The 21,830-nt window shown below is 39.1% G+C and overlaps 1 protein-coding gene across 2 annotated transcripts in view; it reads left to right on the top strand.

Moving 5' to 3' along the window:
* Nucleotides 1-15,176: 15,176 nt before the first annotated feature.
* ITPRID1 (ITPR interacting domain containing 1) overlaps nucleotides 15,177-21,830 on the top strand; it is a 155,252-nt gene continuing 148,598 nt past the window's right edge. Inside the window, exon 1 of one of the 2 annotated variants that reach the window (XM_054058118.1) lies at nucleotides 15,177-15,229. The gene's annotated coding sequence lies outside the window, so the exon portion shown is untranslated. Of the gene's footprint in view, nucleotides 15,230-16,838; nucleotides 16,919-21,830 lie in introns of those variants that run through there. The other variant, XM_054058117.1, reaches the window with a different exon arrangement.

Here is a 21,830-nt window from a genome sequence, read left to right as displayed (position 1 = left end):
AACTCCTCTCCTTTTATGACTTTAAATAGTGTAAGAAACAAATGGAAACATTCTTGCTGCTCTGTTGTCTTGTAAAAAGCACCAAAGTTCAGGGTCATCTCCATCACATGAAACTGCTTCTGCTGTCTGTGCTTGGGAGGCATGGATCTCCTTCAGGAGCTGGTCCAGAGCCCTGGAGCTCTGCAGAATGTATGTGTCCTGTGAGGTGGGCCAGATCTTGCACACCTGGCAAGAGGCTGTTTCTTACAGTAGAAAGAGGAGTTGCTAACAACCCCCCTGTGATGAGTTTGTGGGCACTAATAACTCACCCATGGCTGCGGCTGCTGCTGCTGCTGTTTGAAGGGGAATTGAGATTTTGTGGAGAGCTGGCTGGTAGGATTTGGTTTCCAGCAGTGCAGGAACTGCTCCCCGTGACAGGTAGGGAAATGCCTTTTTGCCTTTCCTCACATTGGGGAAAGCAAGCTGTGCTCTATCCCTTTGCTGGTGGGAGCTGGCTGGCAGCTGAGCCTTGGGGCTGCCAGAGAGCAAGGAGGCTGCTGGTGCAGAGCAGCCCATGATCCCTTCACAGATGACAGAATGGCTTCCCAGCACCGAGCATCTTGTTGACCTCTAATTCCACTAGCTATGCCTGTGGAGACATATGGGTTGAAATTTTCTGTATTACATACTTGTGAAGGGAATTATAACCCTTATGGGAGAGTAGTGTTCTGCTGTAATAACTCTGAATAAATATATATCTTTATTTCTCTTATTTTTGTCCCTAGTTCTGAATTTTTTGATCTTCTTTCTTTTACCTCTGCTTTGTCCAGGAATAAGTGTTTAGTTTGATATTCTGTTCCTCCTGGCTTGCCTAACATTGTATGGCTCAATCCTTGATGGTCTTGCAGTGGAGTCAAGGATCACCAAAGAGCAGGAAGGCAGATAATCCCAAAATGTGCTGATGAGGTCCAGAAGAGATAGTGATATGAAGCAAGGGCGTAGGAACCAGAGCATTAGTGCTTTCTTCTTTTAAAAATTAGTACCAGTGACATATCCATGATTCACCAAAATTTACCCATTTAATAGAATGTACAGCCACAAATATGTTTCCCTGAAGTGAATACCTGCTCTACTGGTGCTTCTGGACTTTGGTGGTGTTTGCCCAAATTATTGCCAGCTGTACACTTAGTGTGCAACTGAGCTGCTAGTGAAAGGTTCAGTTATTCTCAGCAACTTTGAGAGCTAAGTCAGGCTACCTGTTACCAGTGAGTTGTGGTCTGGAAGGAAAGGTGTATGTTCACAGTGCATCTACGGTGACAAATGCCAGTTGTCACGAGGACATTTAGATGCAACTTTTAGGCTGTGGAAAGAAAGGAAGTTGGCTGCCTGCGTTATACGGAGCAAGAGTCAAACAGCTGGGTAATCACAGGAGGTGTCCTTCATATTTACAGCTGTTTCTGATATGACTTTGATTAAAGCCAAGTGTGTTGGATTTGAATAGGGAAATGCTTTTTCGTTTGTCCTCTCTTATTAAGTAGAAGTAACACATTGCAAAGGTTGCAGAACCAAATATGCAATAGGGTAGTATGCACCTGATTTTATTGGTAAAACCTTTCTTTACAGCTACAGAAAACAGTTATTGGCCTATAATGACACAGGCACTTTATAAACCCATTTTATTTGGACTCAGCTATATAATAGTTGGTTCCCTTTAATTTTCCATTTCATTGTCACTGTTTGACAATTGCTGTTATGTTAGATATTTTCATTGACTTGACATTTCTCACAACAGCCAGAACAGAAGTGATTTGTTTAAACTGTAGGAGGTACTGTGAATTAATAGCTCACTTCTATTATTGTGTTCCTGCTAAGTGGAAAGACAAGTCATCTTTTTTATGAGTAACAGTTTTACCTTAGAATATTTCAGAGTGAGCAAGGACAGCCCTGGACACCTACAGTGTCTCAATCAGAGGGTGACAGACATTGCAATAGCATACACCCTGTCTTCAGTATGCTGCTGTCAGTCACCGGTGACTGAAGCTGTTCGTGGTCCATAATAATGCACAGCTGCTGTGCAGGAGAAATATCATCGCTAAACAAACACAGTGCAATGCTAATCGTTCAATTGGTTTTAGACATTCTTAAAATTCTGATAAATTCCTTTTAAAAAAGAGAGATTACTCTTCTTTCCACTATGTTAAAGTGATTTAATGCGTTGTTTGTTTAACTCTCTTACATGCAAATAGTCCTTCTTTTGGAATTTTCCAGACTATTTGCAAGAGTGAGGGTATGGTGGCTTTCTGTACTAAGATGTTTGTTATTAGCAATTTGGAAACATACCAGAAAATTAGGAGTTTTCATTTCTCACTATCAGGTTCACTGTAAACTCTAAAAAGTTGAGAGCAAGGATATGTTGTGTATAATAACCCAGATAAGTGAGAAGCAGTTTTCAGTCAAAGTATTTGTTTGCTCACTAGGCAAACATTAGGGATATAAAATAGTAGGGGCAATTGCTTCAGGACACAGCCTGTCTTTCCCTCCCTCATCTTAACATCAGAAATATTGTAGAGTCCTCCAACTATGTACTGTAAATGAAGGCCTTGGTTGGAATCCCCAGGGAGGATTTTGTGTTTGATTTCAGAAGGAGCAGGATGGGGTCTACGCAATTAAGAAAACAGTTATATCCCTGCTAGAAAAAATATCTCAGGACTAAAGATTGCCTTCTTTTGGGATGAACTCTTAGCCTTTTGCAGTCCATGGCAATTTTGCCACTGTCTTGTGTGTGACTGGGATTTGACAACTAATATTTTTTTAACCCATCTTCCATTAAAAAAAAAAAAATTGAAAAGAAAACCCTTCCCCTCCCCTTTTTCATATACTCATGCAATATGCCCACTTGCACATCAAGTGTTTTCGGTAACTCTTATTTCTTGCCTTTGGGCTTGATTTCAAAATATTCAAATATATTTGGCTTTTGTAACTTTCACTAATTAAACCATCTAAAGCAGATGGAATTACAGAAATTACAGGGTTTAAAATATCATCCTAATTGGTTTACGATCTATGTGACACTACAGTGCCATTCAGACTGTGTAATGTATAAGGACTGCACAAAAGAGAAATCTTGCCAATTAATTTTCTTAAACTTCATTATCTGCAATTTTCCCTTCCTTATAATCCCTCTTCTGTTAAGCTTTTCATAGTGTCCTGGTTGCTCTGGGAAGGCAGAAAGCATCCCATGGTCTTATTGGAACTTTTCCTGTTTGCCGAAAAAACAAATAATTTATTTTTCATATGTAATAGAATAGAATAAGTGAATAATAGACTAAGTGAACTTAAGAGGAACCAGCAGCTAAATGCTGTGGAGTCACTGAAAAAGCCTAATGCATATTAGAAATGTAAAGTAGTCATTGTGCACTCTGACACATTTTCAAATGATAGGGATTTAAGAATGGATAGAGAAAGATGCTGTTTTTTGAGACTGTAATCAGACGAAGTTGTAACAATATCGTGCTTCTCTTTCACAGAAGGAAAGAAAAAATCCTTCTGTTTCTTTAAAGTATCTCATTTTGCCATTTAGACATGATTTTTAAACTCACGATTCCCTTTTGTTGCCATGGTAACAGGTTTTGGCCCTCATGGTGATAGAAAAGTATCTCAGTTCTTGTTCCTCTTTGAACGCATATGTTTCTGTGTATAGCTGTAGAGGCAGAGGGAAGGGAGGTGTGAGGAGATCGCACCTTTCAGAGCAAGGTAACTCCCTGTGCCAAACCAAGGCTTTGATTGAGGAAATAGCCTGCAGCAGGGACAGATTTATCCCTCCTGATCCCTGTGTGGACTCATTCTGACTCCAGCTCTAATGATGCCAGATAGGTTTGCTCCCCCTTGGCTTCATTCCCCCTGGTACCCTCTCTTTCCTAGGTGACATTTTACAGACTTTTTATATATGAAGCAAGTATTTGAATGAAATCTGGTTTTAGGGGATTCCTACAGAGCTGGCTGCTAGCATCTTCCAGCGTTGCAGGGGTCAATTAAGAGAACCAATCATCTGGTTTTAAAGCTTTAATAAAAAAAAAAAACCCAAACTGAATAGAATAGAATAGAATAGAAAAGCAAGAAGGAAGGAAGGAAAAAAGAAAAAGTGGACAAAAAGTAATGTTAAATAGCATGGAGCATGACTAATGGCACAAGCATGTTAAAATCATTGGGAAAATGTCCTTGGAAGACAAATGAATTTTCAGCAGAATAATTAACTTAATTAACAAATTTGCATGCATATTCATCAGGCTATTGAAGTCTTTCCAGCACAGCTTGATGAGCATTGGTGTAATAATTGTCTCATTTACATTCTGCAATCTACTACAATTTGGGGCATGCAAAAAAAGCCGACCTCTTCCCTTTGACTTTCTTTAGGACCCTGACCCTCTTAATAAACACATGAAAACAACGTGTAGTGTCCATTGCTTAGCTCTGTGTTCCACCTTTTATCAAAAAAACTGCTCCTGCTCTGCCATGCTTTCCTCCCTTTCATTCCCTCTTCGTTTGCTTGCTTTTCTTTTTTTTTTTTTTTTCCCTTTTTTCTTTTGGCCCAGGTTCTCTGTTTTGCCTCTGCTTGCTCTCCTGGGTAAATCTTGGCACCAGTTCTGACTTCAAATCTCCTGGGCCGCCAGACTGCATCATGTAAAAATTGCCATTTTCCTCTATCTCTGCAGGGCAATCTTTAAAGGCAGTAAGGTGTGACGCTCCAGACTGGCAGCTTGGCAAGAAAGAGCCCATGGATACCAGCACACAGGAATCTGGAGGGTTCACTCTGACAGGCAGTCAGTACTGGGAACAAAAGGAATTAAAAAAGCAGCAAATATATTTTTACATATTGCAGGCATATGGCCACAAGACTAGCAGAAATATATTTAATATAATTACTGATCCTGTGCGTTAAGCAGAAATAATGTACCAACAGAAGTACCTTATATTTTTTCCTCTTAGATTAAAAAAAAAGTATATGAAGGGAGGCCTGTCGAACATAGTTGGTTAATAGTGTTGATTTGAGCTCCATTTATACCTTTTACCCCAATTTTACAATCTTTAGCAAATAGAATCTGATTGCTTGATTTTAGACTAGTGTGATTATTTCAGCATGATTTTCATTTTAGATGTGGATGGGCATTTTTAAAAGCCACTAGGCCATTTACCAGCCTTTTTGTTGTCTTGTTTTAAATCAAACACTTCAACCATGCAGTACGGAGTACCTACAATGTTTGCAACTAATACTAGGGGTAAACACGAACTGTGTTATAACTGAGTTGACTTGTGAATAGTGGTGTCCGAATGTTTTATGCTAAATGACAATGTAAGTCTTACTGTGGTACATATGTTTCAGGTGGCACAACAACACTGTACCAGTTATTTTCCTCAGGACCTGCAGTAAAAATATGCTCCCTGACTGCTGGTTCAAAGTTTTGTTGATGAAAAAATGCGTGGCCTAAACCAGGATGGATATGGAAGGTAGAGACATCACTGCAGAATTGCAATGCAAAACTCCCAAACTTGTTATCCTCTGTGTGCCTTCTCATCACTTTTTAGATTCCCACATGCCTAGAAGTATTCTCGCACCCTGCCCCACACCTCTGGGCAACGCAATACTGATTTCCAGCTTATTTAAGTTAATAAGTATCCAGAAACCTCCACTATTTCTGTTTCTTCAGTGGTTGTAGCTAGAAGGTATGTTGTGAGTGTGCCTCACTAACATCAACAGGATTGGACCTTTCAGGACATGCTGTTGTAGCTATTTATTTCTGCTGCTGGATTTTGTGCAGCAAACCAGATTCTGCACCCAGGGCAAACAAATATAATTCCCTTGTCAGTCTAATGGGATTTAAACCCATCATTACCCAAGCAAGTGCTCTAACCACTGTCTGTAAAGTGTTTCAACAGGAGAGGACATCTCTGCAACGCTACTTTTGGAGTATACTTAAATACCTAAAGTGTATCTATATAAAAGCAGTAAGGTTGTCTAGGTAAGACGTCTTTCAAGAATGTAAGAAGCGCTGCCTCTGTTGATGCAGGTGAATTGCTCCATCAAAGTATAACAAAAATAAGTAAGAAAACATTTGAAATTGGGATGTGTCAATTTCCTATTATATTTATGGTTGCTTCAAGTATGTAAAATATGTAACACAACACCAGGGAGACACCGGAATTTACAGCTTGGTATTTTTTGGCTTATAGAAAAAAGATTAATCTCTTTTTTTTACCTCTGAACAGTGCAGCATATCCTCACCAAACTTTAGGTTCTTCCTTTACAAGAATTGGATGAATTTCCAAAGACTTTTGTATAAAGTCACTGATTAACTTGCCGATTAAAATTAGTTAAAAACTAAGTTATTTACACATTTTCACTCCTGTGTCAGTCTTTCCTTTGTCTGAAATGGTTCTAAGAGGGTAATAACACTCATTAAAACTTTTCATATAAAGCTAATTGAGATCTTGTGTTTAGGCTGTGTTTGAAGAAATTAAGTTGCAATTAAGCAAAGTTATTAACATTTATTTTTTCTAATTGTGATGATCATTGTCGGCTATAGATGTGCCTTGGTCAACAGTTTTTATAACTCTTAAAAAGAGCCTATATAATATGACCAATTCTGCTAAGAATCATATTTCTACTTATGTTATTTTGCTTGCAACACATCTACTGATTTTGGTGGCTTCAAGAAAACTGCACATCATGACATAATTGCCTCATGTATTTCTCACTGTCCTTTAAGATTACATTGCTACACGGAGATTTGAAGGCTCTCATAACACTACTGCTTTGGCATTCCTGCAAACTGAGGCAGTGGCACTAGAGAGAACTGAGGAAAAATCACTGTAGGAAACCTTAAAGGGCAGAGACACTGGTATATACATATCGCTCTGGATTCTCAAGGTGTTGAAACAACCCTGTATCAGTTCTGTGATCAAGAAGAGAAAAAAATTCAATTTTTCTTTCCTTGAAGAAATAATTTAATCTGAATTACAAGAAGATAGAAAAAATGTCATTTTGGGTCAAGGTGGGATTGTTTCTTGAGTGCACTAACTTGAATTCTTATTTTGTTAAATTAATTGTGGATTTGTAGCACATGGTTTAAGGATAAGTGTAACACATTTAAATATTTTATTCGTAAGGAATTATACTTTCTTGCAATAATTGAAAGTTTCAATGACTAGGCTGAAATAAAAACACTGGCCAAATGTTTATTATTGCACAAAATTTACCATTTTTATTTTAGGACTCTGTAACACTTCTAGAAAATATATACATAAATTAGGTTACTTTTAAATCAAAATCTTAGTTTAAAGAACAGTTTAAACATTTTGTATTCAAATTTTAAAATAAACATTTCAACTGCTCAGGGAAAAAAAACCCAGCTTTTACCAGCTGAGACTGTTCATGGATTTCAATGCAACTTTGAACAGGATTCTGTGGGTTTTTTTTCGTGATTCCCAGGCTGTGGGTTTGATGTATTTTCTGTTCAGAGAAATAAAATTCCTAGCTCTGAAGCTGGCACAGCTGCACAATTTAAGAGGGGAAGGAAACCCTGGACTGGAGCTCAGGATTTATTCACTCCTTGTCCTAACAGCACACTACAAACCTAAGACTCCAGCTTTCCTTTACCTTACCTGCCCAAGTGAAAAAGAGAACTGCTTATTTTACACACTAAGGGGTAAAACCCACCAATATCTACCACTGCAGAGGCTGCAAAGTACGATCAACCATGAACCCAAGCTATGCAGCGTTACCACCCACCTTGTCTTAAGCCAGGCAGGCATAAGAGGTAGGAGAGGGTAAAGAGAAAGAACAAGAAAAGTCGCCAAGAGACGCTTTAAGCAGAGCAGAGACCTTCGTGTCTTTGATGCTCTGCTTGCTCTCCAAATGCTGATGTCCACAGGAGAGTTTGAGGGAACATGGAAGAAAATAGTGCTGGACTACAGACTCCTACAGGTCTGAAAGAGGGGGTCTGCCCATCATCTCTTTGAAATGTTGATTGCTTTGCTGCCCTATGTCTACCAAAAGATTTTACTTCTATTTTCTGTCTAATTAAAAATTTCACTTAAAGACTAGTAATGGCTTCATTGTTCTATTCACTTAGTGAAATTAACTTTTAAGGGTTTCTTTTGTGCAGTACACCATGTCTTGTAGAATAACTTTTGGGTTTTCTAAAATCTGTTTATTAGGAAGCAGGAGAGACTAACAGAGATCATATCTGCTAAGTTTGTATACAGGAAGAAAAGGAGGTGCCTTTGTATCCTCTGTGAGGAGTCAGTTGATGCTTTATTTTGTATGCACATGGTTATCCAAATTTCCTTTCTATTAAAAAGGAACTGCTTAACAACTGACACGTAAGTTATAATAGTGAGGAAAATTTGGGTACTGTAAAATGTGTGATAGGACATTAAGATACAGGTCGCTCTTCATAAGTGAATCTTATGTTATAATGATCACAGTCCTTGTATTTGTGATATGTTGCACAGTTACTGTAACACACTTTGAAGATGAGAGGGGCTGTGAGTATGAGTATTCAATATCGCTGTTGTTATGGGTATTTTTAGTATTGTCCATTTTACAAAAAGGATATAAGTTTCAACAGTGCTAGGCAGCCTTGCTATAATTCTTATTTGTCTGACTTCTACTAAAATAATGCTGCCAGCTTCTCTGGTTTGCAGCTGTGAATGGTTGGTGCCATGAATTGTGATTCCTTGTCTCTTTTTGAGCTGCTAGGATACACTGCTTACCACTAGCTAGGGCAAGTCTTTGAAAGCACACTGTAATTCATCATTTAACTTGCTGCTTTTCACACTGTCTTTCGGTGTTTTTTAGCTGGAGATGTCCTGTCTACTTAATGCCTGCTGGCATGGTGTTGAGTATTTTGATAGCTGAAACAGGTTTACCCTTTTTTCATCCCCTTACATGAGAGTAAGTTTGATTGTCTGGTACCAAACATCACTCACTTGATGTAGTAGATTAGCTAAATGTTCCTTGGTCTGCTTAATAGTGTTTCAAGTGTCCTGCGAGATTATTAGGAAGTTTTAATACATAAAGAATAACCACTTTGATGCCATGTGAAGGCAAATTTTAAATGTGATGGCTGCAGCTTTCCTTCAGGTCTACAGCTCAAGGCCCATTCACCAATCAGTTTAAAGACTATTTACCCAGGATTTGGCTGGGAAGTGTGAATGTGAGGTGGCAACATCTTGGCTGTTAGTTGTTTCTTACTCCAACTGGCTTCCAACTGCTGTCAAACATTTGGAGGCATGATCAGCTCACCTAGAAGCAATATGTAAGGGTCAACTTGAGGAGCTGGGCTTTTTGCTACACAAAGGAGAAAGATTAGGAGTAGGGGCTGAGAGCATAATTTGGGACAGGGCATGGGGTGCTTGAGAAAAGGAGGGCATTGACCTTAGACTTTATTGGAGCCTTTCATAGAAGGAATAGCCCTGGCTTTCTTTAAAGCAGTGAGTGGAATTTTTGTATGCCTTTTGCTTTCACTGACTTTCAAAAAGGTGTAGAGCTTCATTCTCTGTTGAGAGTCTCTGATTAAATCTCAAGGTTTCAGATCAGATGCCACCATCTCTTTCATATTGGTTATGTTTCTAGTAATAAATGAAACGTGACTATTCCCTGGCCCCAAGGCCATCTGGCACATCCACATTGTTAATATTTGAACCACGCTGGGGAATGGTTTTGGGGTGCTGGTTGGCCCATGTTAAAACGGGGCTGCAGAATGTTCTGAGGAATATACATTCAGCTTTCATTGGCAGGGAAGTTTCCTTTGCACTCTTTAATTTAGTAATATAATAAGTAGCACTTTAATTGTCTGTTTCATGCATTGAATAATGAAACTAGAAGGTGGTAGCTAGTGAATGAATAGTAGAAGCAGAGATTTGGTGTTGCAAACAGGCAGTCAAAAATCAGGATTCCTGTGCCAATAAGGAAATCACGTGGGAGGCTGGTAGATTTGACGGCCTACACTCTCCACTGGTGTATATCAACTGATGATTTAACATTTATTTATTGTCAGCAAGAGACCAGAACACCAAGCCCCTTCCACAGCTTCATATTTCTATTTAGTGTGAAAATAAAAGCCTCTGGCAATATTAGAGAGTGTCTTCAGGTTATAAGAAAATGGGTACTTTAGAAGATGCCTGACTTGCTCAAGAGCAAGTAAAGTAGTAGGCAGCTTCTCAAACTTCTTAGTAGGATTTTTTTTGACACCATACTTTGTGCATTCTTGTCATGCATTGCCAACATGCCATATGCTTACAACACATGGTAAAAGCATGGGTAAGAAAATGTGATTGTGACATGTAAAAACAACTCTGGATCCGTAATACTTTCGAGCTAAAATACATTTCTGCATTTGTTATATAAGTTTGGATGATTTTTTTTTTTATCAAGCACTTTGGTTGTATATCATTGGAAAAGATAGAGTAATTCCAACTTAGAAGACTCCATACAAAAAGAACAAGGACTGTATCAAGTGGTTAGCAGTTAACATTTCCAGGCTCTAGTCCGTAGTTTGCCACTGATTCTCAGAAGTTACAGTTAGTCACTTGAGTGTCCTGTGTCAGTTTACTAGTTTGTAAAAGCAGATTTCACTAACTGTAAATTGTTTAAATATTTCATGTGCATACCAAAGAACTGAAGTGTTGCATTTATGACTTAATTGTGTAATGGCCAGTTTAGATCTCCTGGTTCTCTGTATATAAGGAGTGGCGTCTCCTATCTCAAAGAGCTTATAGCATGAAGAGAAGATAGAAAAAAAGTGGGAGAGAAAAGGAGCTAATGAGAGGTAAAAAAGATTTGCGTAAGATCAGTCACACAACACTTCATGACAGATTTGGAATAAAATCCAGGCTTCCTGCATTCCCAACCAGTTTCAGACTCACTAAACCTTGCTGTCTTCATCTATACTGTTACTAAGTCTTGCAGGAGAACCAGGGAGCCTAGCAGGCTCCTCTTCAGCAGTTGTTGCAGGAGTTTATTTCTCTAAGCACGCTATTGATAACCTCAACTGCATTCAAGAGAAGCAGCTGGTAGAAGAATGCGTGAGAAATTTCAGTTAAGGGAGCTTTAGCCACTGACACAATTAGGAAGGTGTTCTCTGCATGCTCTGTGCGTGGTTGTGACTGAGCAGGGCGAGAGGCTCTTTCATAGGTATGATAAGCTAAGGTGCCCGAGTCAAACCGGTCTTAGGTGTTTACATATTTATGTGTGGACATTGAGGCCTGGAAATTACTTGATATAGTTGATTGAAGAACATTATATTACTTATTCCCACTAAGACATTAGAATGAAGGCAAAGTTACTTGCCGTCAACCAGTATGAAAACTTCTCAGAGATGATGCATACGGTGCTAGAATACAGTTTTATCACAGACATCCAGGCAGAAGACACTGCAAAGCCAGTGTTAATACACTCCCTGTCTCTCTCCTTGCCTTCCTTCTCTCAGCAGGACACTGGGCTCTTCACAGACTCAGAGAAGAAAAAAAGGAAGGCTACATTTCATTTATCATCCCTTCAAACTTTAAAACCCAAGCGGTCTCTCAGATCAGACTCATTTGATTTAATTCATTCATCTAACAATAGAAAACAGAGCCAAGGCTAACATACATTTTTGTTCATTTACCATGCCCCCAGAGGCTTCATAATGGAGTTTACTGATACCTTGTTGGCAATGATGGTGAAATACTCCAGACTCTCACCTCCAGAGATTTCAGCTTTCATGCTGACAGGAATGCAGATATAAAAAATCATGGAACTGATGTCTTCACTTCCCTATCTGCATTCCTGGGGCTTAATAAATTTACTCACATGTGGCTTCAGGGCTTGCTTAAATATACTGTACTGAAAATATCAAATATATGAGTCTGCTTCTCCCAGCTGATGAAAAGAAGGTTGTGAACAACTGATGCTGCTCATGGCCAAAACATGTGATGCCTTTGTCAGAAAGGGATGTTCCCATCCTCCTTTGAAATGTGGAATAATGCAACCCACAATGAGGAAACTAATTTTGGGTATGTCAATCCCAGCTCTGGGTTCTCCCTGCAGGGTGCTTTCCAAAAACATCAAAGGGTATACTTTTGTCCCATGAGAACATGAATTTTCTCCCTGCAGCATCTCCATGTGCAGGTGTTAGCAAAACACAAGGCAGAATAAACTCAACCAGAAGATACATAAAGGTAACAGGTGAAGCCATTGATTGCCTTTCACATGGCCTTGCATTTGGTGAGTCACTGCTTTAGGACAGGGTTGGTTAAAGTGATGTTTGAGAAGATGCATGAGTTATTATTGTTTGTAGCATTTTCTAGGAAATGTTTCACATAACTTCATTTTTCAGTATTGACTTCTAACATTTCTCCTTGGCATCTGTATATGTTGGCTAGTCCTTACTTAGACATGTTTCTGTCACTTTTGACCAAGCACAGTGTACATATACAATTTGGTCTGGTATTCAGGAAACCACCAGCAAGACACAACACTGGAACATATTTAAACAACAGAGGCATTGTGTGGATACTGAGCACACTCCATGCCATGTGTCTTGGTAAAGACCTAATCTATTCTCAGTTCTCGCCTCCTTGTATTCAAGGCACTCAGTTATTATCCTTTTATATCTAAAGAAATCATTTACATCTACAGAAAGGAGGCTGTAGTAGAAGCTCTGTGTTTAGAGTCTCAGGGAGCTCTTGCAAGACTAAACTTCGTTTGTGCAGAGCTAACAACATAGTGTTGGAGAAAAAGTTAAGGAGAGCCTGAGAACTCAATTAGCCCCAAAGCTTTGCAACTTGACTGACTGACACACTTGATAGAGTAAGTGCTGGGAGGAGAGCTGATAAGGAAAGGGATAAGGCTGAAAGAAAAGGGATAAGACTCCAGGGCCTGACCTCATTTGTTTTTGTTTTGTGGTCAGCACCCTCAGTCCGGTGGTGTTCCTGTCTCCATGGGCAAAGAAGTCCTGTGTCCTCAACAGGGCCCTGGGCTTTGGAGTTATAGGGGATGTTTACCCAAAATTTCTGGAAGAGTGAGTCTCAGAAAAGTCATCTAGCATGGAAGACTTAAATAGAAGAAGGTAAACTTCTTCTGTTGGTGGTGAGCTTTTTTGTGTGTGTTGGTTCTTTCTTATATTGTGTTGTTCTTATATTTTTATAAGCAATTGAAAATCTACTATTATGATACTGGTTAGCAGGGAAATTTAAAAATAAATGAGTTATTTGGAGCAGTATTATGTTAGAAAATAGCGGTCAGGTAGTTCCTGATTAAATTAGAGATGGACTTTTAGTCTGAATCTGAGATCTTAACAAAGAAATTTAGATTCTTTAGACCCTGAATAGAAAGGCCAAAATCAATTTCTAGACATCAGCACTGGCATTAAGTCCAGTCCCCCATACATAGGTGTTCTCCTAATATTCTTCCTAGCCTCAAGCTGCAGGAGCAGGGTGTATAACCCTAAAGAGAATGAATCCTCAAAGGTGACAGCAGGCCTCTCCATGCTGTAGGAGAGCAAGCACAGCCTGAACCCATTTGTGACAATGCTTCCTAGGATTAAATTCCCTAGACAGTCATGATAGTGCTTATAATGAGAATTTTGCTCTTATCATTTTGCTGTCAGATTCAATCTAGATCCTTCCTGTTGTCAAGGTTTTCAAACCTTGAATTTTAATTTTGATGGATTTATCACCAGCCACCCTTTGCACACGGTTGTTTCCATCTATTTCTGGACATACTGGCTGTGCTGGGATAGCAAACGGTAGAAGGTATTAACTTAAAAGAGCTACATGAAACAGATTTCTGTCCGTGTCCCCTCGGCATTTCTTGATAACAACACTGTCAACAGATCTAAACATTGTCAAGATGTGTGAAAAGCAGCTAAGTTTATGCTTGTGACTAGAACTTTTCAGAGAATGGGCTTCAAAAAGTTTTCATGTTTTTATTTTTTTCAACAAGCAGGAAAAATTTCCTTAGAAAGTAGATACTTTTTTGTAAAAAACTAATTTTAGTCAGAATGCCAGTTTTTCTCTTTGAAGAGTTTTGTTGGGAAAATGTTGATAGGCTCTTCTTGGTAAGTAAGTGGTTTCAGCATTTCATTATATAAAGTAGTGTGTCTGCTAATGGAAAAGAGTCTATCACGGACTTTTAAGAATTCTAGTGGATGGCTGTGACCACTTTTTCACCAATACCATTTTCGATAATGCTAATGACTCAGACCTCATCAGATGCTCTGTGCAGTTAAGTACTTAGTGTAGGTCAACAACAGGGGATGTCTTAATATGTAAAGCTAAAAGATTATTTTACTCAAAGGAAAAGGTTAATCTCTGCATGGGTTTGTAACATTTTTTACATGAAGATGAAGTACCATCATGAAATTTATCATCTTTGACACTAAGACAAGACTTTCACTCTGGCTTCCCCAGCAAAAATTTTCCCCAGTAGTCCGTGTGTGCAAGAAAAAGCGAAAGAAAAGCACCACACAATTGCCCCCTTGGGGAAAAGGAAGAACAAATGTATGACATGTTATCTGTGTTGTTTACTGGTCTGTTGGAAGGTGTTCTGATGCTATAGTGATGAATGCGTTGCAAGAGATTGAATAGAAGTACTTTTACCTAAAATGTCAAATTCTTACTGCTCTTTTCCTGGGATCATATCAAAATGTGATATATGGATTCCCACATATATTTCTCCAAGAAAAGCTTTTATGTAATGAAATAATAGATGACAGTGTGTAAGTTCATTTCACTGAAATTCTTAACTTGCCCTTGTAGAACAATTATTTCTACTAGCATAGGAAATGCAATTATTTACGTGCGTTTATATACATCCTTTATTACATTAGATACATTCCACCTTGTCATACACATTTGGCATTTATATACATCCCTTTAACATATATAAATGTATGTATAAACATACATTTCTGTGTGTCTGTAGCTCAAAAATGTTCTGAGCTTTCCTGCTTTTTGATTCATTCCAAATTGTGGGCTTGAGCCAATGTTTAAGCAGTAAATGTCAAATTTCAGGGAACAATTAGTTTCTCCTCACACAATTCCTTTCATGTGCAAAAATCTCTCTTTCTGTGAGTTAATTAGGGCTAACTTTACCTGCACCTCTGTTCTGATGTCCTAGATTTGCTGCCCCCTCAAATGCATCCGAGCAGCCCCGGCAGTGGAATGGGGGAAGAGGAGGTGCTCTTGCCTGTAGGCAAGAGAAATGAAGGTAAATAAAGACTTTCTTCACCTTGCACTGAGCATAACCTATTTAATAATAGTGGTTTTAATGGGCCAAATCACAAATAATAGGGTGTTGAATTCGTGTTGTGCTAAACTTCAGTGAAACTCCAACTGTGAGCCAACCAAACAGATTATAGCTGACATGTGTATATATCTGGCTGATGATCGCATTTTAACTCTGACTCCAGGGAGGGCTCCTAGGCACTTCTCCATCACAGATCTCAATAGTTAGTTTTCAAGAAGAAGGGTGAGTTTGAGGTTCATTAAACACGGTGAAATTTCCTAATGCATCACAATTACAAAAACACCTGTGCTAGGCAGAGTAACTTTCTTGTTGAATCACTGGATTAGACTCTTTAAGTTGATGTGCTTATGTTGGTTTATAAATCACTTTAACAAATAAGCAGCATTCCAAATTGCAATTTTCTTTCTTTAGATAATTTGATAATTGCAGCGTTCCTTCAAGTATTTATATGAGGAGGTTGGCAATTCATAAATGTTAAATTATACTGTATCTTCCTATTTGCCAATTGCATAAAATTACTGAACTAAATCTTGCAGCTATCAGAATAACATAGCTTAAGCTACAGTAAATTCTGAAATACAGCTATCCTGTGCAATGCAGCTCTAAATACTGTCAGTGCTCTGAAGAGTACTACCTGTTATTCAGAATGGATACAGCCATGTCACAACTGCTGTTCACTGGGAAAACAGTGCTCTGCTACTCAGGGTTGTTAAAGGTTTTCTAAATTTTTCCACCCAGGTTCATATTCTTTTGTTTGGGCTTGGCTTTGCAGAATTGCCTTATCTCAGTTGTTTTATAAAATATGTTCCTGGTCTTATTATTCCCTATGGCTCTATTTTTATTTTTCCATAATTTGTTTAATTATACAGGCTGGGTTCAAAATTCCTGCTGCTTTGAGGGAGGTGGGGTGTTTGGAGTGTTCTGTTTTGTTTTTTTTGTTTTTTTTTTTTCTTGAGTGTTTAATCAGTGAATGCATAAGAAAAGTCCAGAATTGTGGTTTAGCAACAATTCCAAGTTAAGGCTTTGTGGTCTTTTTTTTTTTTTTGGTCAGAGGAAAAATAAAAATATATATTTATAGTACAATATACAACAAGATTTGGATGGGCTGTTTTGATATTCCCTAGCAGCTCACATTTATTGATGTAATGTCTAAAGCCATCTTCATTTCAAAACAGAACGTATATACCGCGCTTTGCTGGAATTAAATCTACACCCCTCCTCCCCTGAAAAACAGAGGTGATATACTTCTGTCTCAGGTATTTCTATCCACAGGATTTCCTCATGGGCCTTTCTATACCTTAGAAGCTCTGAGCTCCCTTGATAATAAAAGGAGACAGGATGGGATTTTTTTTTCATTTTCAGTTTGGCTTTTTTTCTCTCGAACATGGTGTCCAGAAACGCCAGCAATGAGCAGTGCAGCCTGGGCTGAGGCGAATGAGGCAGAATGTCAGCATATGGATTCCTCAAGCACCAATCTGGTACAAAACTCTGTTATTAAGCCAGAGAACAGGACAGGGCATTTGACCCATCAGTGCTACTTTGCACAGAGGTTGCTCCCTGGAACTGATGATCACCAGTCTTGAATCTGCTGCAGTGCTCACAGATCGAGTTGGTAAATTGCAGAGGTATTTCTTTACTCTCAGATCCCAGGTAAGTCCTTAACATGTAGAGCTGCTTTTAAAGGTCCTGTATTTGAACCTTGTTTTGTTCTTTTTTTTTTTTTTCCTTTGAACTTAACACGAAATTTATGTTGTGGTCTCATTTCTTAAATATGAGCATATAGTTAAATTCTCAGGCAGGAGTTATTAGCATTTTGCCTTTGTAGCCATTTTCTAATCATTGTGCAGATGAAGTATTCCAGGACAAGAAAGTTACTGTAGTTTTTTAGCAAGTACCTCAGGCAATTTGCTGGCATATATCAGTGCACTTGTCAAACGCTTTGACACAGATGTCTAGTTTTGGCAGCCACAGAATTTGAATATCCTACCCTGTACATATCTATTCATAGAGTCAATTCAGATCCGGTGTAGGTGGGTGCAACTTCATTGACTTCAACTGTGAGGCAGCCGCCTGCACTCAAGCTGAATTTAGGCTTAGAGAAGTGTGCCTGAGAACAGCCTGGAGAGCACTCAAAATGGTCCTCCAAGACCTGTTGCTGTCTCTGTCTGTGAGCAGGGATGTGTTGCAGGTGTGACTGAACCAACAGGGCTAAGCGCCTCAAAGATAGATGGGCTGGCCTTGCCCTTCCTTTAATCTGCAGAAGCGTAATTTGGAATTGCAGCCAGCCCTGAGTGACGGGATGGTCTTGCTTGCCCTTGTGCTCCAATGCCCATCCTTACCCTCTCTATCACATTGCTTCTCCAGTTGGCCTGGGAGCAACTGTGGAGCCTGGGACTCTGCAGAGAGTTTTTGGCCACTATAAATATCCCAAACATCAAGAAGACATTTGTTCTCCCTCTGGCCAGATATTCTAACTTCTCACAGCTACAAATCCCCAGGAATATTAATCATTACTATTATTCACTTAGCTGAGCCTCTCACTAGTATCCCAGTAGGCATTTGGAAGGGAGGGTTTCTTTTCCACCTCTGGAGGAGCAGCTACCCCAAACTGTCATAGTGGTAGAGGTTCAGGCTGATGGCACAGAGACCCTTTGACACCTCAGATTGGTCCCAGTCACGTTGGGTACCCGTCAGAACACACAGCTTCCCCTCTGCTGCTCCAAAAGCCTTCCAGTGAGAGTTTCACATTGCAGAGAGGACAGCCAGGAAATTAATGCTGACAGGATCAGCCTCAATGTACCTACTAATATCCCATGGGTCTGTGGTGGCTGGTGCTGCCTCTGCAGCTGTCACTTCCCTACTCAGTGATCCTCCACACCATGAAATACATTAGTGCGGCTGGAGAGGAGAGGGAGGGTGCGTGTCCCTTGTGTTGCTAGTGATTGCCTCTCCTCCTCCATCCCAATCTAGAGCCACCAGATTCCCTGCCTGTGTGTCCGGCCAGGGGAGCCTACTGAATATATTGCAATTTGGAGCAAACCCCCATTTATTAGTGTGTTAATATTCTCGGACACCATGGGATTTTCTGAAGATTTGACTTGTTTTAGCAGTGCTACGAGAGAAGAACAAAAACATTCTTGTGGATGTTTGTTTGCCTGTAGATAGAAATACAATCACCACGTATGTTTGGATTTGTTACGGCTTATCGTGTCCAGATTTGATTTTTCTCAAGATGATCGTGAAATGAAACCCAGTGGGTTGACACAGTGCCTTTGCTTGTAAATCATTGCGCTGTGCTGCCCTGCTGCTATCAGAAATAATCACAAAATACAGTGCTACATGACACAGATCATCCTTTGGTTTGAAGAACACAGTGTTAATTTTATGCTCTCCTTTCACATAAACACCCTCACTTGCACCTTAACAAGCCCCCAAACATTGGTTACCAAACGACCATATTATATCATCCCCCCTTTTGTTCATTCGCTATAAAATTGAACAACTGGGATTGAGAGAATTTGGCCTCGATCCAAAACATGGCTAGATGCATCTGCATTTGGCTCTGTGCCCAAAGATATAATATTCAAATGTGAGTTGCCCTTAATTTTTGTTTAAATCATCCTTTTTACTTTTTTTTTTTCCTGGGAAGTGTACAGTGCTTGCAAGATGTTTTCCCCTCTTTTCAGATCTTTTTTTTTTTTTTAAGGCAATTTTTATCTCTTCTTTCCCCATGGAATTCAGAAAAGATAAAACCCTGTGGGACTGTTTATAAATTAAATGTTCCCCCCAGAAACTACTCTTCCAGAACCACTTAACATTTAATGAAGAATGGTATCATTTCTGTAGTTGCTTTTATACATCCTACAAAGTATATTGGGGAACCTTATTTCTCTGATACATTTTCTCCTTATATAAAAAGGGCTCTTACTACCTACAAAATTCTAGGGATTTTCTACTCGTACAGCTTTAGCTGCTGCTGGCTAATACTTATAAATGTGCTGGGGACAATAAGGGTTTGGTACAGATTGTTGTGGTGGACCTTCTCTGACTGCACCGGGCTTTGGGTAAGACTGGAGTAGATCTTTCTTTACAGTGGAGTTGCACCTAAATCCTTTGTGCATGAAGCTGACTGTGACTGAAGCAGAGGAGGACTTTGAGAAGCGGCACAGTACAAAATCAGCTGCAAATGCAGTCTTTTTCTTGCATTTCTCTGGCCATACTGCCCTAAAATCAGCGACATGAAGGCAGGGGAGCAATGGAGAGTGTGACTTTCAGCTGAGGAAACATTTGCTGCATTTTCCGTGCTTTAGTTGCTGTTATTAATACTGATAACGCTTAGCAGCAGTACCAATTATATTGGTGTAAATAGAGATTATAATGTGGTTAGGGATAACACAATTGACGATACGTGTGTTTAGTAAACAAGACTGTCAGTATGTATAAAACATCAGCAACATGTTAAAACTTGATATTTCATAAGACAGTAGAGCATGGGGATTGCTTTCAGACAGCAAGCTGAAAAAACATTTCATTTATAAATGAAACATGTTTTAGCGTTATAAACCCCAGCAGGCAATTCAACTCATTGGGGCTAATCATTCAAAATCTGCTCTTCTTTGGTAACAAGCTGAAAGAGAGACAGAGCGGCATTTCCAAAGACATTAGGGGTTTTACTTAGTCCTTAGGAACAAGTTTATTTTAGCTTTATGGGTTTTTCAGATTTAAAAATTGCTTTCTCCTCTATCTGGAGAGTAGTCCTAAAAGGGTAGATTTATTAATATTTTCCAGACTTACATGAAGAGTTATGTAAATAATGACAAATATGGAGACTTAAAATACCCACCACATGTGGCTGAGGAATTAAGGGTCTTCTTAGCTACCTGATCCAACACCTTGAGTAAGATATTTAAAACCAGGTGTGGTGAGTAATTGTAAATTAAGTGCTTGAGTGGCTGAAGCAGTTAGCAAAAGAAATTTATGCTTATTGTCCAGGTATTTCAGAGACTGAATTCCTCACTGTCACTTCTTTGGCTATTGTTACTGCTCTCTTACAATACTGTGATTTGTACAGGAGTTTTGTTAGTTTGCCATCAGGGCTGGCAAGGTGGATTACCAGCACACAGAAGAGGAGGTTTAGGTATTTGTAGGTGGATGTAAAAAGTTGAGTTGGTGTCAGTAAATGTTGATCTCTCAGAGAAAAACAGGTGCAAAAAATCTTGTCATTTATGAGGGATCAACTTTTACTGAAACTGACTCTGAAAAATCACCCATCCCTGGCTTGGCATTTTCTCTTCCTCCTCTTTTCTCCCTGCCTCCCTGCAACGGTAAAAGACTTTTTTCTCTCTATAATTGTAAATACAGTACAAACCTGGGAGATATATAGTGGCTATGGACATGACGTATTCAGCATTTGAAAAGAATATGATGAATCAAAGTGCTAAGCAAAAACACTTAAATACTTTCCTGTGAAACTCTGTTCTTGTCACACGGGTTGCAGTTAGCTAACATTGGGAGGAGACCCAGAAAAAACAAGTAGTGCTATTAAAATATACTGAGCATAACAGCACATTCTCTGCTCCTATTACTAGATTTAAAAAACATCTCGGTACAAAATGGAGTTCTACTTAAAGATACTGGGAAGGTAACTCTTAGCTTTATGTGGTATAATGAAGTCCACTTAGAAACTGAAAAATGTAAATGATATAACAAAGTTCCTTTGTACTTATCTCACAAAAAATAAACATTGTGAGTTGTTGATGAGGCCTGAAATATAACCTAATTTGAGAAAAAGTGCTGAATGTAATGATAGGGAGGAAGAAAATAAGCAAAGTAAACATATATCTGCATGGAACAAAGGAGTCATAGATTCCTCTAGGAAAAGAGGGGGAAAATGTTTGTTTCTCCTAATGTGATGTTTTAACTTTCCCAAAATGTTCTTACTAGAAAGTCTCATAGCTAGATATTTGTTCATACTGAATCTACTCCTTACACATTTCATATATGGCACGGTAACTTCCACAAATGAATCATCACAAGTGTAAACCATTTCTTAATTTCAAGTAAAGATTTTCACCAGTAAGTGTTACTCTCCATTAACCACTAGCAAGGAGGTTGATGGAAAAAAAGCATCAAAATAATGTTGCCTCTCTTAAAAAGAGTAAGTGGAGGCAGACCTAATTTGTATATACTGCTGTTATACAGCAGCACCAATGAAGCATGATTTGTCACCTGCTGACATTTTGTTCAACTGACGACTGAAGAGCACAAAGTCTACATGGTTAGACACTGATGTCAGGCTCAGTGGAGGTGTAGAGATACAGAAAGAATAAACATCAGAAAAACAGGCTTGGTATGATTTGACCGCTTGGGTCAAAAAGTCAAAGACTCATTCCGTTTCTCCAAGGACCAATGTAACTGGCATCTGCACCAGGAGGCTGTAGCTGCAAGATGATTGGAGTAGCATATGACGTAGCCCTTCAGCTGCATGAAACTTCTACTCCCACCAACTGTGGGTGTCCTATGCAAAAACACACAGCAGCTCTCAAAATACCAGAGCAATGAG

Source organism: Cuculus canorus, chromosome 2, assembly GCF_017976375.1.
Source record: "Cuculus canorus isolate bCucCan1 chromosome 2, bCucCan1.pri, whole genome shotgun sequence".
NCBI classification, from domain to species: domain Eukaryota; kingdom Metazoa; phylum Chordata; class Aves; order Cuculiformes; family Cuculidae; genus Cuculus; species Cuculus canorus.
This window is presented reverse-complemented; position numbering and strand designations above follow the sequence as displayed.